Source organism: Tursiops truncatus, chromosome 7 (assembly GCF_011762595.2).
Source record: "Tursiops truncatus isolate mTurTru1 chromosome 7, mTurTru1.mat.Y, whole genome shotgun sequence".
NCBI lineage: Eukaryota > Metazoa > Chordata > Mammalia > Artiodactyla > Delphinidae > Tursiops > Tursiops truncatus.
Window position 1 is genome coordinate 108,693,802 of NC_047040.1, and position 11,317 is coordinate 108,705,118.

General features: G+C 46.4%; 1 non-coding gene across 1 annotated transcript; it reads left to right on the forward strand.

Annotated features, from left to right (window-relative positions):
• The first annotated feature begins 10,794 nt into the window (after positions 1-10,794).
• On the forward strand, positions 10,795-10,867 carry TRNAG-CCC (transfer RNA glycine (anticodon CCC)). The gene has a single exon. It is a non-coding gene; the product is annotated as a tRNA-Gly (tRNA).
• Positions 10,868-11,317: the final 450 nt, after the last annotated feature.

Below are 11,317 nucleotides of genomic sequence, written 5' to 3' on the forward strand. Positions count from 1 at the left end.
CTCAGCACTATAGCAGGGCAAGAGCCTCAAACAGAGCACTACAAAAAAACTCAGTTTTTAAAAATCAGTAGTAAATCATTTTACTTTCAAATCCTTGCTATTTGATTTGACGACTTAACGTTTTTATTTTAATTACAGATGGATTTGCCCTAAAAGTCTTTTATTTCTGCCTTGCTCCCCCACCCTAACCACTCCAAACAAACCGTTTAGGCCCTGCAGTAAAGGCATGCCCTATTTTAAAGTATTGCCAGTCTTGTTAAGAACACACACTCAACCCCACAGTTTTGTTTATGCACAAAGGAATCCTTAACGTGTTTGTCTTCAAGGAGAAAAGAAAAGTACCTAGTAAAAAATGCAAATCATATCTAACAGTGAAGCTTTCCAGCAAAAACCTTCTGCTCTGGAATGCATAATGTACCAAAGCATAATAATATCTACTACTACAAGACTTTTAGCATAATTACCTGTAGGCAGCGAACACCGAGAGTGATTGGTGCCTCTTGGACCTGGGACTCACAGAGAACCTGGCAAAGCACAGCAGTGGAAGAAAGGGACAATGATGCCTTGCAGAACGGGAGGTCGATTTTTTTTAAAGCCATCTATAGCAGTCTTCATAATTCCTGTCACAGTCTTGATGAGCTTATCTGCTGTTGAGGCCCACATTGGCCAGATCCTAACCTCTGTCGGCCTGAGAAACTACAAATTAGATGATCACATGGCCTAGAGCCAGAAATGCAGGAGGCAGCAAGCCAGAGTTCATTTGTTTGTTTCTGAATTAGAAGACCAAATCCTGACTTTAAATAATCAGAATAAATTTCACGTAGTGAAGGTCTTTCCAGCTCAAAGTCTTAAAACATGGCATCTGGAAAAGGGCCTTAGGCTACTGCTCCCAGGGTGGTACTGTGTTGTCCTTAAACAGCCCACAGATAAGGGAGTTACTGCTCCCTGGTTATCAGGCTGCCAGGAGGTAAATGATGGAACCAAGTTGGATTTGAAACACTCTCAAAACAAAAACAAACCTTGCCTTGAGCTGTCAATGGCATTTTACTGAGAAGTCGGACCCAGACACTGCTGGTGGTGTTTACTGACGCCAAAAGGCAAAGGGTCAGGACTTTAAAAAGTCATTTTGGGGTCACCTCACGTCAGGAGGCAACAGTGAACTGGTGCAAAAAATAAACAGAGTGGGGGCTTCCCTGGTGGCGCAGTGGTTGAGAGTCCGCCTGCCGATGCAGGGGACACGGGTCCGTGACCCGGTCCGGGAGGATCCCACATGCCGCAGAGCAACTAAGCCTGTGCGCCACAACTACTGAGCCTGCATGCCACAACTACTGAAGCCTGCGTGCCTAGAGTCCGAGCTCTGCAACAAGAGAAGCCAGTGCACCACAACGAAGAGTAGCCCCCGCTCGTCGCAACTACAGAAAGCCCACGTGCAGCAACGAAGACCCAACAACGAAGACCCAATGCAGCCATAAATAAACTTGCTTTTAAAAAACGAGAGAGAATGGAATCAGACTGCATGGTTTCAAATTCCAGTCCTGCCATGAATACCTGTGACCCGAGGGCAAGTTCGTATGTCAGTAAAATGGGGATTGTAGCAGTCCCTAACTCAGAGTTGTTATGAGATTTAAATAAGTTTATACATATAAAGCTATGATAAGGTTATCACGTCAAAAAATGCTGCGTAACTGTGAGCCTCATTAGTAGGGTGTTGAATAAGCATGAAATTAGCCTGCACACCAAACATATACATTCTTTTGGATGTGCACCTTGGATTGGCAATGCATTCGTGCACCAAAGGCATTTACCAGCCTGTGGCAATGAAATAAGATTTCGCAGGATATACTGATAGGTGTTATAGATTTCATCTGTCCCATTTTCCAGACTGACATGAGTCTGGTCTTGGTAGGAGATACAAAGTCTGCCTCTGTGCTCTGGCCTCCACAAAAGTGCCTGTCTCCTGTGTATCCTCCACGGGATAAATCCGTTTGGACACTTAAAAGAGATGATGAATACTTACCTGATTAAAATAAATCTTTATCTGTATATACAAATGTCTACGTATTTCAGAAACGTGTAGTTTAAATAAACTGATTAGACTCACAGTATTTTGTTTATGGTAGAGTTAAACCATGTCACTCTGAGAAGATGCGTTTTTAGACTTTGTATGTCACTTGGGTACACAATTCATCAAAAAGTTTCTAAGCTTCTACTAGCATTATTGGCGGAATAAATGAAACCAAGTTGGAAAGCTCAAGTCACACATCCATTTATCTTATAAATGCTTTTAATGTCTAGCCTGTACTGAGAATTTTGTACTGGTTTTTATCGAGAGATGCGCATGTAGGATGCGAGACTCTCAAGTGTGCAGCCCGGCGAATTCTTCCATTAGTGGACATGTGTGTAACCGCCGTACAAATTAAGACGCAGAAATTTCCAGCAGCCCAGAATGCTTCCATGAGCCTCCGCCCAGGTATTAATCTCTCTTCAAAAGATAACCATTATTCTGACTGCTACCATCATGGAATAGTTTTGCTTGCTCGTGAATGTCAGAGAAATGGCCTCGTACAGTATGGATTCTTTTGTGTCTAGTTTCTTCTGCTCAACATTATGTGCTAGGAATTCATCCCTTTGGTTCTGTGCAGCTATAGTTCACTATTTTTCTTTGCTGCGTAGACTACTATGCCATTCAATACATATTGAATGAATATACCACAATTTGCCTCTCCAGCATCATTTTAAAACAATCTTGTCCCCTTCTCCAAGTCTAGCGATTTAAGATTTTTTACAAAATCTCCTGGGGTTTTTTTTTTTTTTTTTTTTTTTTTTGGCAACCTCAGTGTAGTCCATCCTCAAATGGCAAATCCTAAAAATGGCTATTGTATCCGTCAGGACCCAGTCGGGAAGGAGGTAAGTCAGCAATACATCTTCACTTGTCTAGCCTCGGCGTTAGGTCACCTCTCCTCACTGTCATCATCATGCCAGCAGAGAATTTAATCTTCCTGACATTCCACAGAACATCACACAGATCCATTACAGTCATGACACCTTGCTGCACAGACTGAGGAGCAGGAAGTGGCAAGTACCTCAGATGCATTAGAAACTCACATGTGCTCCAGGAGGTAGGAAGTAACCCCTAATCCCGGTAATGAGTATCCTATCAATTAAGATCCAGGAGCTAGAAACTTTCCTTTGAAATGCTATAGGCGTTTCAAACCAAAGGGATGGGCCACCACCAGCTGGTGCTGGATTGAGAGACTGTTGCAGCTGGTGCTCGGGCCTTGTACCTTAAGATGAGAAGGGACGCTCAACTCCCCTGCCACCTTCCGGTCTCCCACCAGCGCCTCCCATTGGCAGAACCTGAAAAGAAATCAGATGGCAAGGGCATCTGGGAAATGTAGTTTATAGACTCCAGTCCTATTATCTCAGAACAGAACAGAGAAAGGCAGGCTTGGCCTGAGCAATAATAGGTAAATAATGGTACAGCCATCGCTTCAAATTTTCACCAAAATAAGACTGCCCTCTGGTTTTTCTGAGAATATGCTAGTAGCAGTTCCTTCAGGTTTGTGTTGAAACCTTCGACCTTTGGGGCCTTATCCCAATAATGCTGAAAGCTGGCACCGTCCTGAACTGTCTAGCACCTTAGGGCTTGCTGACTTTCCTGAACTTCTAGCTCCTAAAGCTGCAGTGCTTAGGTACACAGGAGGGGAAGGAAAGGGCCAGAGGTCAGATATACTTTCCCTTCTTCTCCCTGAGGTCAGTGGGACACATTCCAAAAGTCAATGCCTTACAAATGTTACAAGGAGTCTCTTAATATAATTACTTTGTGTTTCTCAGAGATGGAAACAAATGAGAGCAGTTGAAGACTACCACCTTTTTTTCCTTCACTGTTCTGTTGGGAGATCTTTACGTGCAGACGTGATGGGGGAAAATGAGACTGAATAAAGAGTTAACATCTAACCAATACAAAAGTAAAGGTAGGAGACGGGGACCCAGAAGGAAGGAGCTGGTGAGAAGCCACAAGCCCAGAGACTGATTCGTGCTCAGGAAGATTGCAATTAGCTTGGGGTTTGCTCAGGGAAAACAGAAGTAACCACGTTGAACGGAAATCACTGAACAGACACAGAGGGATAGAAAACATTCAGTCACTGAGGGTGCACACCACGGCAGAGTAAAAGCAGCTCAGTATGCCTGAAAGCATCACGAATCCTAGCTCGCTGACCCTCGTCCCTCGCTGCCCAGCAGAATTCATGCAGGCTTTCCAGCTGAAGCCATGCAGCTGGTGTGTTGAACATGTCAAAGCATGAAGTACCACATCGCTACAGCACTGGGCACAAATGTGTCCATCCAAAAGAGTGGCTACGTGAGTGACTTTCAAAGGTCATAAATATTTTCTTACTTCTCAGGGCATGGATCTTAACTGAGAAAGAAACAGTTCCTAAGCTTTAGAGCCTCAGGACCCTGGCACACGTTTCTCCAGAGAAAGAGAGAGCCCAGACATCTCAATGAGTGATTATTTTTCTTCCAAATTACACAAAGCTGTAGGAAGGAGGATGCAGGGAGAACAGCAAAGGAGGCCAAGGATGGGGAGGGGAACGGAGCATCTCTGCTCAGGGAGATGTGTGCCCAAGTGGGCTCAGGGACAGACGTGTGCACAAGTGGGCACACCCCGGACCCACCTACTCCCTGTGTTGGTTGGGAGTGAATACGGTATTTCCAACCTCTAAACACAGACGTATTTTTGACTCCGCACCTTGACAGGACAGCAATAGCGCAGCTTCCGCCAGCAACCCGATTTAGATACAAAATCTCCTCTACATATTCCTATCTCTTGCCTACTCAGAGAGAGGGCTTCAAAACCCCCCATCAGAACTGAGTTTTCCCCTACATGTGGACTCTAAAAACAAACAAAAAAGCTCATAGAAAAATAGATCAGACTTGTGATTACCAGAGACAGGAGTGTGGGAGGAGGGAGAATTGGAGGAATGTGGTCAAAAAGCACAAACTGGGCTTCCCTGGTGGCGCAGTGGTTGAGAGTCCGCCTGCCGATGCAGGGGACACGGGTTCGAGCCCCGATCCAGGAGGATCCCACATGCCGTGGAGCGGCTGGGCCCGTGAGCCATGGCCGCTGAGCCTGCGCGTCCGGAGCCTGTGCTCCGCGATGGGAGAGGCCACAGCAGTGAGAGGCCTGCGTACCACACACACACACACACACAAAAAGTCACAAACTTCCAGCTATAAGATACATAGTATTGGGGATATAATATACAACATGATGACTATAGTTAACGCTATATGTATGTATGATATAAAGGAACATCATTCAGAGTAAGTCCTAAGAGTTCTCATCACAAAGAGAATTTCTTTTCTTTTTTCTTTTCTTTTATTGTATCTATATGAGATGATGAATGTTAGCTGAACCTATCGTGGTAGTCATTTCACAATATATGTAAATCCAACCGTCATGCAGTACACCTTAAACGAATACAGTGATATATGTCCATTATTTGTCAATAAAACTGGAAGAAAAAAGAAAGAGAGAGACTGTGGTATTGGCTGAGGGACCAACACATAGATTACAGAACAGGGAAGACAGAGACAGGCTACTGGCTACCCAGTATGGTCAACTGGCTTCTGACAAAAAAGTGAGAAAGCAGTTCAGTGGAGGAAAACAGAGTCTTTTCAACAAATGGTGATGGAGTAATTAGATATCCTTAGGCAAACAAAACAAAACAAAAAAATATGAAAAGAAAAAGAAAAAAGAATCTGGCTTCACGTCACAACTTGTACCTGATATTAACTCAAAATGGATCAAAGGCTTTAAAGTGTAAAACGCTAAAACTTTTAGAAGAAGCAAACAGCAGAAAATCTTCAAGATCTAAGGCTTGGTGAACAGTTCTCAGACATGAAAACCAGAAACATCATCCGTAAAAGAAAAAAATGATAAGTTGGTTTCATAGAAACATTGTCTCCGTGAAAAACCGCCTCTAAGAGGATAAAAAGACAAGCTACAGAATGGGAGAAAATATTTGCAGACCACATATCCAATAAAGGACTCATACCTAGAATATATAAAGAATTCCCAAAACTTCACTGTAAAAAACGTACACTCCAATTAGGAAATGGGCAAAATGTATGAATAAACTTTTCACTGAAGAGGATATACGGAAGGAAAATAAGCACGTGAAAAGATGGTCAGTATCACTGGCCACTGGGCAAATTAAGACCACACTGGCCACGGTATGTGGGATCTCAGTCCCCAGACAGGGATCTCACCCTTGCCGCCTGTGGTGGAAGCATCTTAACCACTGGACCGCCAGCAAAGTCCCCACACTGGGATGTTCTTACACACCTATCAGAAGAGCTGAAATAAAAAGTAGTGCATATACAAAATGCCGGTGAGGATGCAGAGACACTCAGCTCCTCATACAGTGTTGATGGCAATGTAAAATGGTACGACCACTTTGGAAATAGTTCAGCAGTTTCTTAAAAGCTAAACATATACTTACCATATGATCTGACAATTGCAGCAGTAGACATTTATCCTAGAGATGTAAAAAGTTATGTCCTGGGCTTCCCTGGTGGTGCAGTGGTTGAGACTCCGCCTGCCGATGCAGGGGACACGGGTTCGAGCCCCGGTCCGGGAAGATCCCATATGCTGTGGAGCAGCTGGGCCCGTGAGCCATGGCCGCTGAGCCTGCGCGTCTGGAGCCTGTGCTCCGCAACGGGAGAGGCCACAACAGTGAGAGGCCCGTGTACCGCAAAAAAAAAAAAAAAAGTTATGTCCTCACAAAAACCCTTATCCTATTGTCATAGCAGCTTTATTTGTACTAGCCTAAATCTCAAATACTGCTCAGTCGTAAAAATGAACAAACTCTGGCTGCCCAGCCCTGCCCAGAGGGAGCTTGAAGCTCAGGACCTGGGGGCCGTGGGCTCTGAGACCTCAAGGAGCACACCTCTACCATGCTTCAGCCCAGCCTTCAGGTTGGCTCAGCTTTCAGCTTCACGGCAAGGTCAGGATGCAACCAGGCCCGGCATCTCATCCTCCTTGTCCCAGGGAGTGGTCAGGCCTGACCCCATGATCTAATTCAGGCCAAAGACAGTTGCCGAGCAAGATTGGCGGCTTGCCTTTCTCCTGGCACTGCCGGCTGGGGTCTTGCCGCCTTGTCGCTTATGACCTGGAGGAGCTGGGAAGAAACCAGGCTGATTGTACCATCTGAGCCTAAGACACGGTCCATGCCTGGAGGTAAAGCTGCCCCCAGGCTCATCACTTATGTGCGCCAATAAATGAGGTCTTCTATTGAAAGAATAGGCATAATATAAAGTGACCCTGGAACAGGTCACATGGCATGAGACAACAAAAACGCCTCTGCCTGAATGCGAGAGTCGCTGAAATCCTCAAGTCTACAGGAAAGAGGAGTACGTTAGGGAAGAATTATTGTGCATGCCCTGAGCTCCAGCTTCCATCCTCACGAAAACGGAAGATCCTAAAGAAATCAGAAGATTTTTGCAGGGGCTGTCACCCAGTTTTCTGACCCTGTTTTGTATCAGTCTCACTAAGGAATAAATTTCCAGTTCCATCAGTGGAGCCAGGATTGGCTCTAAAGAGTAAAGACTCAAAAGACGGGTAACAAATAGGCAAGGTGTAATGCCTCCTCTGTCCCCGAGAGCCAGGACTGGGGTGTGTACTTGGGGTGTTGCTGACCGAGGAGAGGCCACCGTTTCTCACACTCCAGACTTCGCCGGAGAAGCGACATGAAGGTGGTTTTAGCAGCTTCGAGGAAACTGGTCCTTCTTTGTTAGCCTTCACTTCTCTCAGCTGGTGCCGAGGAAACGTCAGGCTCCAGAGGCCTGGTTATCGTTCCTGTCTATCCGAGGGGCTGGCCATTGCACCCTCCCTGGGACAGGTCCACGGGAGGGTGCAACGTCCCCCTGATTTTTTTTTTTTTTCGGTACGCGGGACTCTCACCGCCGCGGCCTCTCCCGTTGCGGAGCACAGGCTCTGCAGCCAAGGCTCACGGGCCCAGCCGCTCTGCAGCATACGGGATCCTCCCGGACTGGGGCACGAACCCGCGTCTCCCGCATCGGCAGGAGGACTCCCAACCACTGTGCCACCAGGGAAGCCCCTGATTTTTTTTTTTAATTTTCAATTTTATTTGTTTATTTTTTGGACGCGCTGCGAGGCTTGCGGGATGTTAATTCCCAGACCAGGGATCGAACCCGCGCCCTCGGCAGTGAAAACGCAGAGTCCTAACCTCTGGACCGCCAGGGAATTCCTGAGCTGATCCTGATTTTTAGCAAGAAGAGTGGGACATTGAGGAGATGGGGCCCAGGTAAGGCACAAGTAACCCACCAATCCTCTGATCTCAAAATCAATCTACCTGCCCCACAGGAAACTTCGTACTGGTCCCAAATTTCACACTACGGTATTATAACAAGCTGTATTAGCCAACTTTATCATTAGGACCCAGAGACTTCAACAATTTGGGCAGAAAATTACTCCCAAATTCTCATCACAAAGTGACACTTTTTGTGAGATATTTCAGGAACCTTGGCAGGAAGCAGGAACTGCCTCAAGATATCTGAACTAAACACCTTTTCAAATAATTGTGAAGGAAGTGAGGTTTAAAAATAAATTACAATAGAAGAGGTGCTATAGACTGAATGTTTGCGTCCCTCCAAAATCTGTTCGTGGAAGCTCCGCATCCCTTCTCCCACGCCTTGCCCTCTGCAACTCTTCCTTTGGCTGTTCCTGAGATGTATCCTTTATAATATGCCAGTAACCATGAGTAAAGTGTTTTCCTGAGTTCTGTGAGTCATTCTAGTGAGTATTGAAACTGAGGAGGGGCTGGGGGTACCCCTGATCTGTAGCTGGTCTGTCAGAAGTAGGGGCGGCTCCCTAGCACCTGCAATTGACGTCTGAAGCGGGGGCTGGGTTAGGTCTCGTGGAACTGACTTCTTAAACCAGCGGGGTCTGCCGCTAACCTGGGTAGTTAGGGTCAGAACTGGATTGACTTGAATTGTTGGACATCTAGTTGGTGTCAGAGAGTGTCTGACAGTTGGTTTCAGAACCACAGGTACACGTGGCCTTTTCTCTGGCTCCAAAAGGAGACATCTGTGGGGAAGGAGCCTGGGCGGGCAGGCCTACTCGTGTATCTAGTGCATATCAGATGCTTGGTACCTGTAGAAGAAATGTTGATTTAAAATAAGTATTGCTGAAATGCCTTGCAATGTGGGACATTCGGGGTATTCTAGTAAAAGTTGTAGGGGACTTCCCTGGTGGTCCAGTGGTTGAGAATCTGCCTGCCAATGTGGGAGATGCAGGTCTGGTCCCTGGTCAGGGAACTGGGATCCCACGTGCCGCAGGACAACTGGGCCTGAGCACCGCAACTACTGAGCCTGCGCACTCCAGAGCCCATGCGCCACAACTAGGGAGCCCACGTGTCACAACGAAGGATCCTGTGTGCCTCAACTAAGACCCCACGCAGCCAAATACATTAATTAATTTATTAAAAAAAAAAGGTGTAGGACATTTACCAAAGGTTCTGATTTGAAATTATGATCTGTGCCTTTCACTTTGAACTTAGTCCCATGTGACAGGCGAGGCCTGGCTTATCAATTTCATTCTGAGTTTATAGAATATAAAACCTGTATTTTAAAAAAATGCTTTTTCATTAATTATTTGCAACCTTCTCCAAATCAGACACAAAAGTCTTCATGTGAGGGGATTCCCTGGAGGTCCAGTGGTTAGGGCTCTGAGCTTCCACTGCTGGGTGCCCGGGTTCAGTCCCTGGTTGGGAACTAAGATCCCGCAAGCCGCACAGCGCGGCCAGAGAAAACAAAAAGTCATCAGGTTTCCCTGGTGGCGCAGTGGTTAAGAATCCACCTGCCAATGCAGGGGACACGGGTTCGAGCCCTGGTCTGGGAAGATCCCACATGCCGTGAAGCAACTAAGCCCGCGTGTCACAACTACTGAGCCTGCGCTCTAGAGCCCACGAGCCACAACTACCGAGCCTGCGTGCCACAGCTGCTGGGGCCCGCACACCTAGAGTCCGCGCTCCGCAACGAGAGAAACCACCACAATGAGAAGCCTGTGCAGCACACGAAGAGTAGCCCCCGCTCGCCACAACTAGAGGAAACCCACGTGCAGCAATGAAGATCCAATGCAGTGAAAAATGAATAAACAAATAAATTTATTAAAAAAAAATCCTCATGTGAGCTGCATAAAGATACATGTGTTAACCAGAGAGAGGGTGGATGGGCAGGAGGGAGGAAGGGAAGACACACTGTTTTGTTTCTTGATCAGCTGTGATCACACAGGTGTGTTCATTTTGTGAAAGTCCACTGGGCTGTTTACTTAGGATTTATGTACTTTTCTGTATGGGCTTGTTACTTAAAAAATAAATGAGGGACTTCACTGGTGGCGCAGTGGTTAAGAATCCACCTTCCCAGGCAGGGGACATGGGTTCAAGCCCTGGTCCAGGAAGATCCAGCAAGCCGCGGAGCAACTAGGCTGGTGCGCCACAACTACTGAGCCTGCGCTCTAGAGGCCGCGTGCCGCAACTACTGAGCCCACGTGCTGCAACTACTGAAGCCCACACGCCTAGAGCCCGTGCTCCACAACAAGAGAAGCCACCGCAATGAGAAGCCCACGCACTGCAACGAAGAGTAGTCCCCTCTCGCCGCAACTAGAGAGAGACCGTGCACAGCAATGAAGACCCAATGCAGCCAAAAATAAATAAATAAAATAAATAAATCTATTTAAAAAATACACTTTAAAAACAAATGACAGGGTCTTCCCTGGTGGTCCAGTGGGTAAGACTCTGCACTCCCAATGCAGGGGGCCCAGGTTCGAGCCCTGGTCGGGGAACTAAATCCCGCACGCATGCCACAACTAAGAAGTCCGCATGCCCCAACTAAAGATCCCCCATGCCGCAACAAAGGTCCCATGTGCCACAACTAAGACCTGGCGCAGCCAAAATAAATAAATAAATAAATTTAAAAAATTGACACTATTCAAATAAAAAGTTCAAATCCTCTCAGAACGGTGAGGATTAAGAGATCACATATGTAAGGCACCTGACAGTTTTTAGCACACAGGACATACTCGTTAGAGCTTATGTGTCAGCTCTGCTCATTAGATGAAAGGCCAGGTGAATATGCAAATGACCAAAGTGGGTAAGGAATGGATCACCAGTCCATGACAAAGAGTAAGATGTTCACAGAGCAAAGTGCACAGATTTGTGGTTTGCATTTAGTTCCTCCACCTACCAAGCAGGTCACTTTACCTCTCTGAGCCTTAGCTTTCTCATCTGATTAA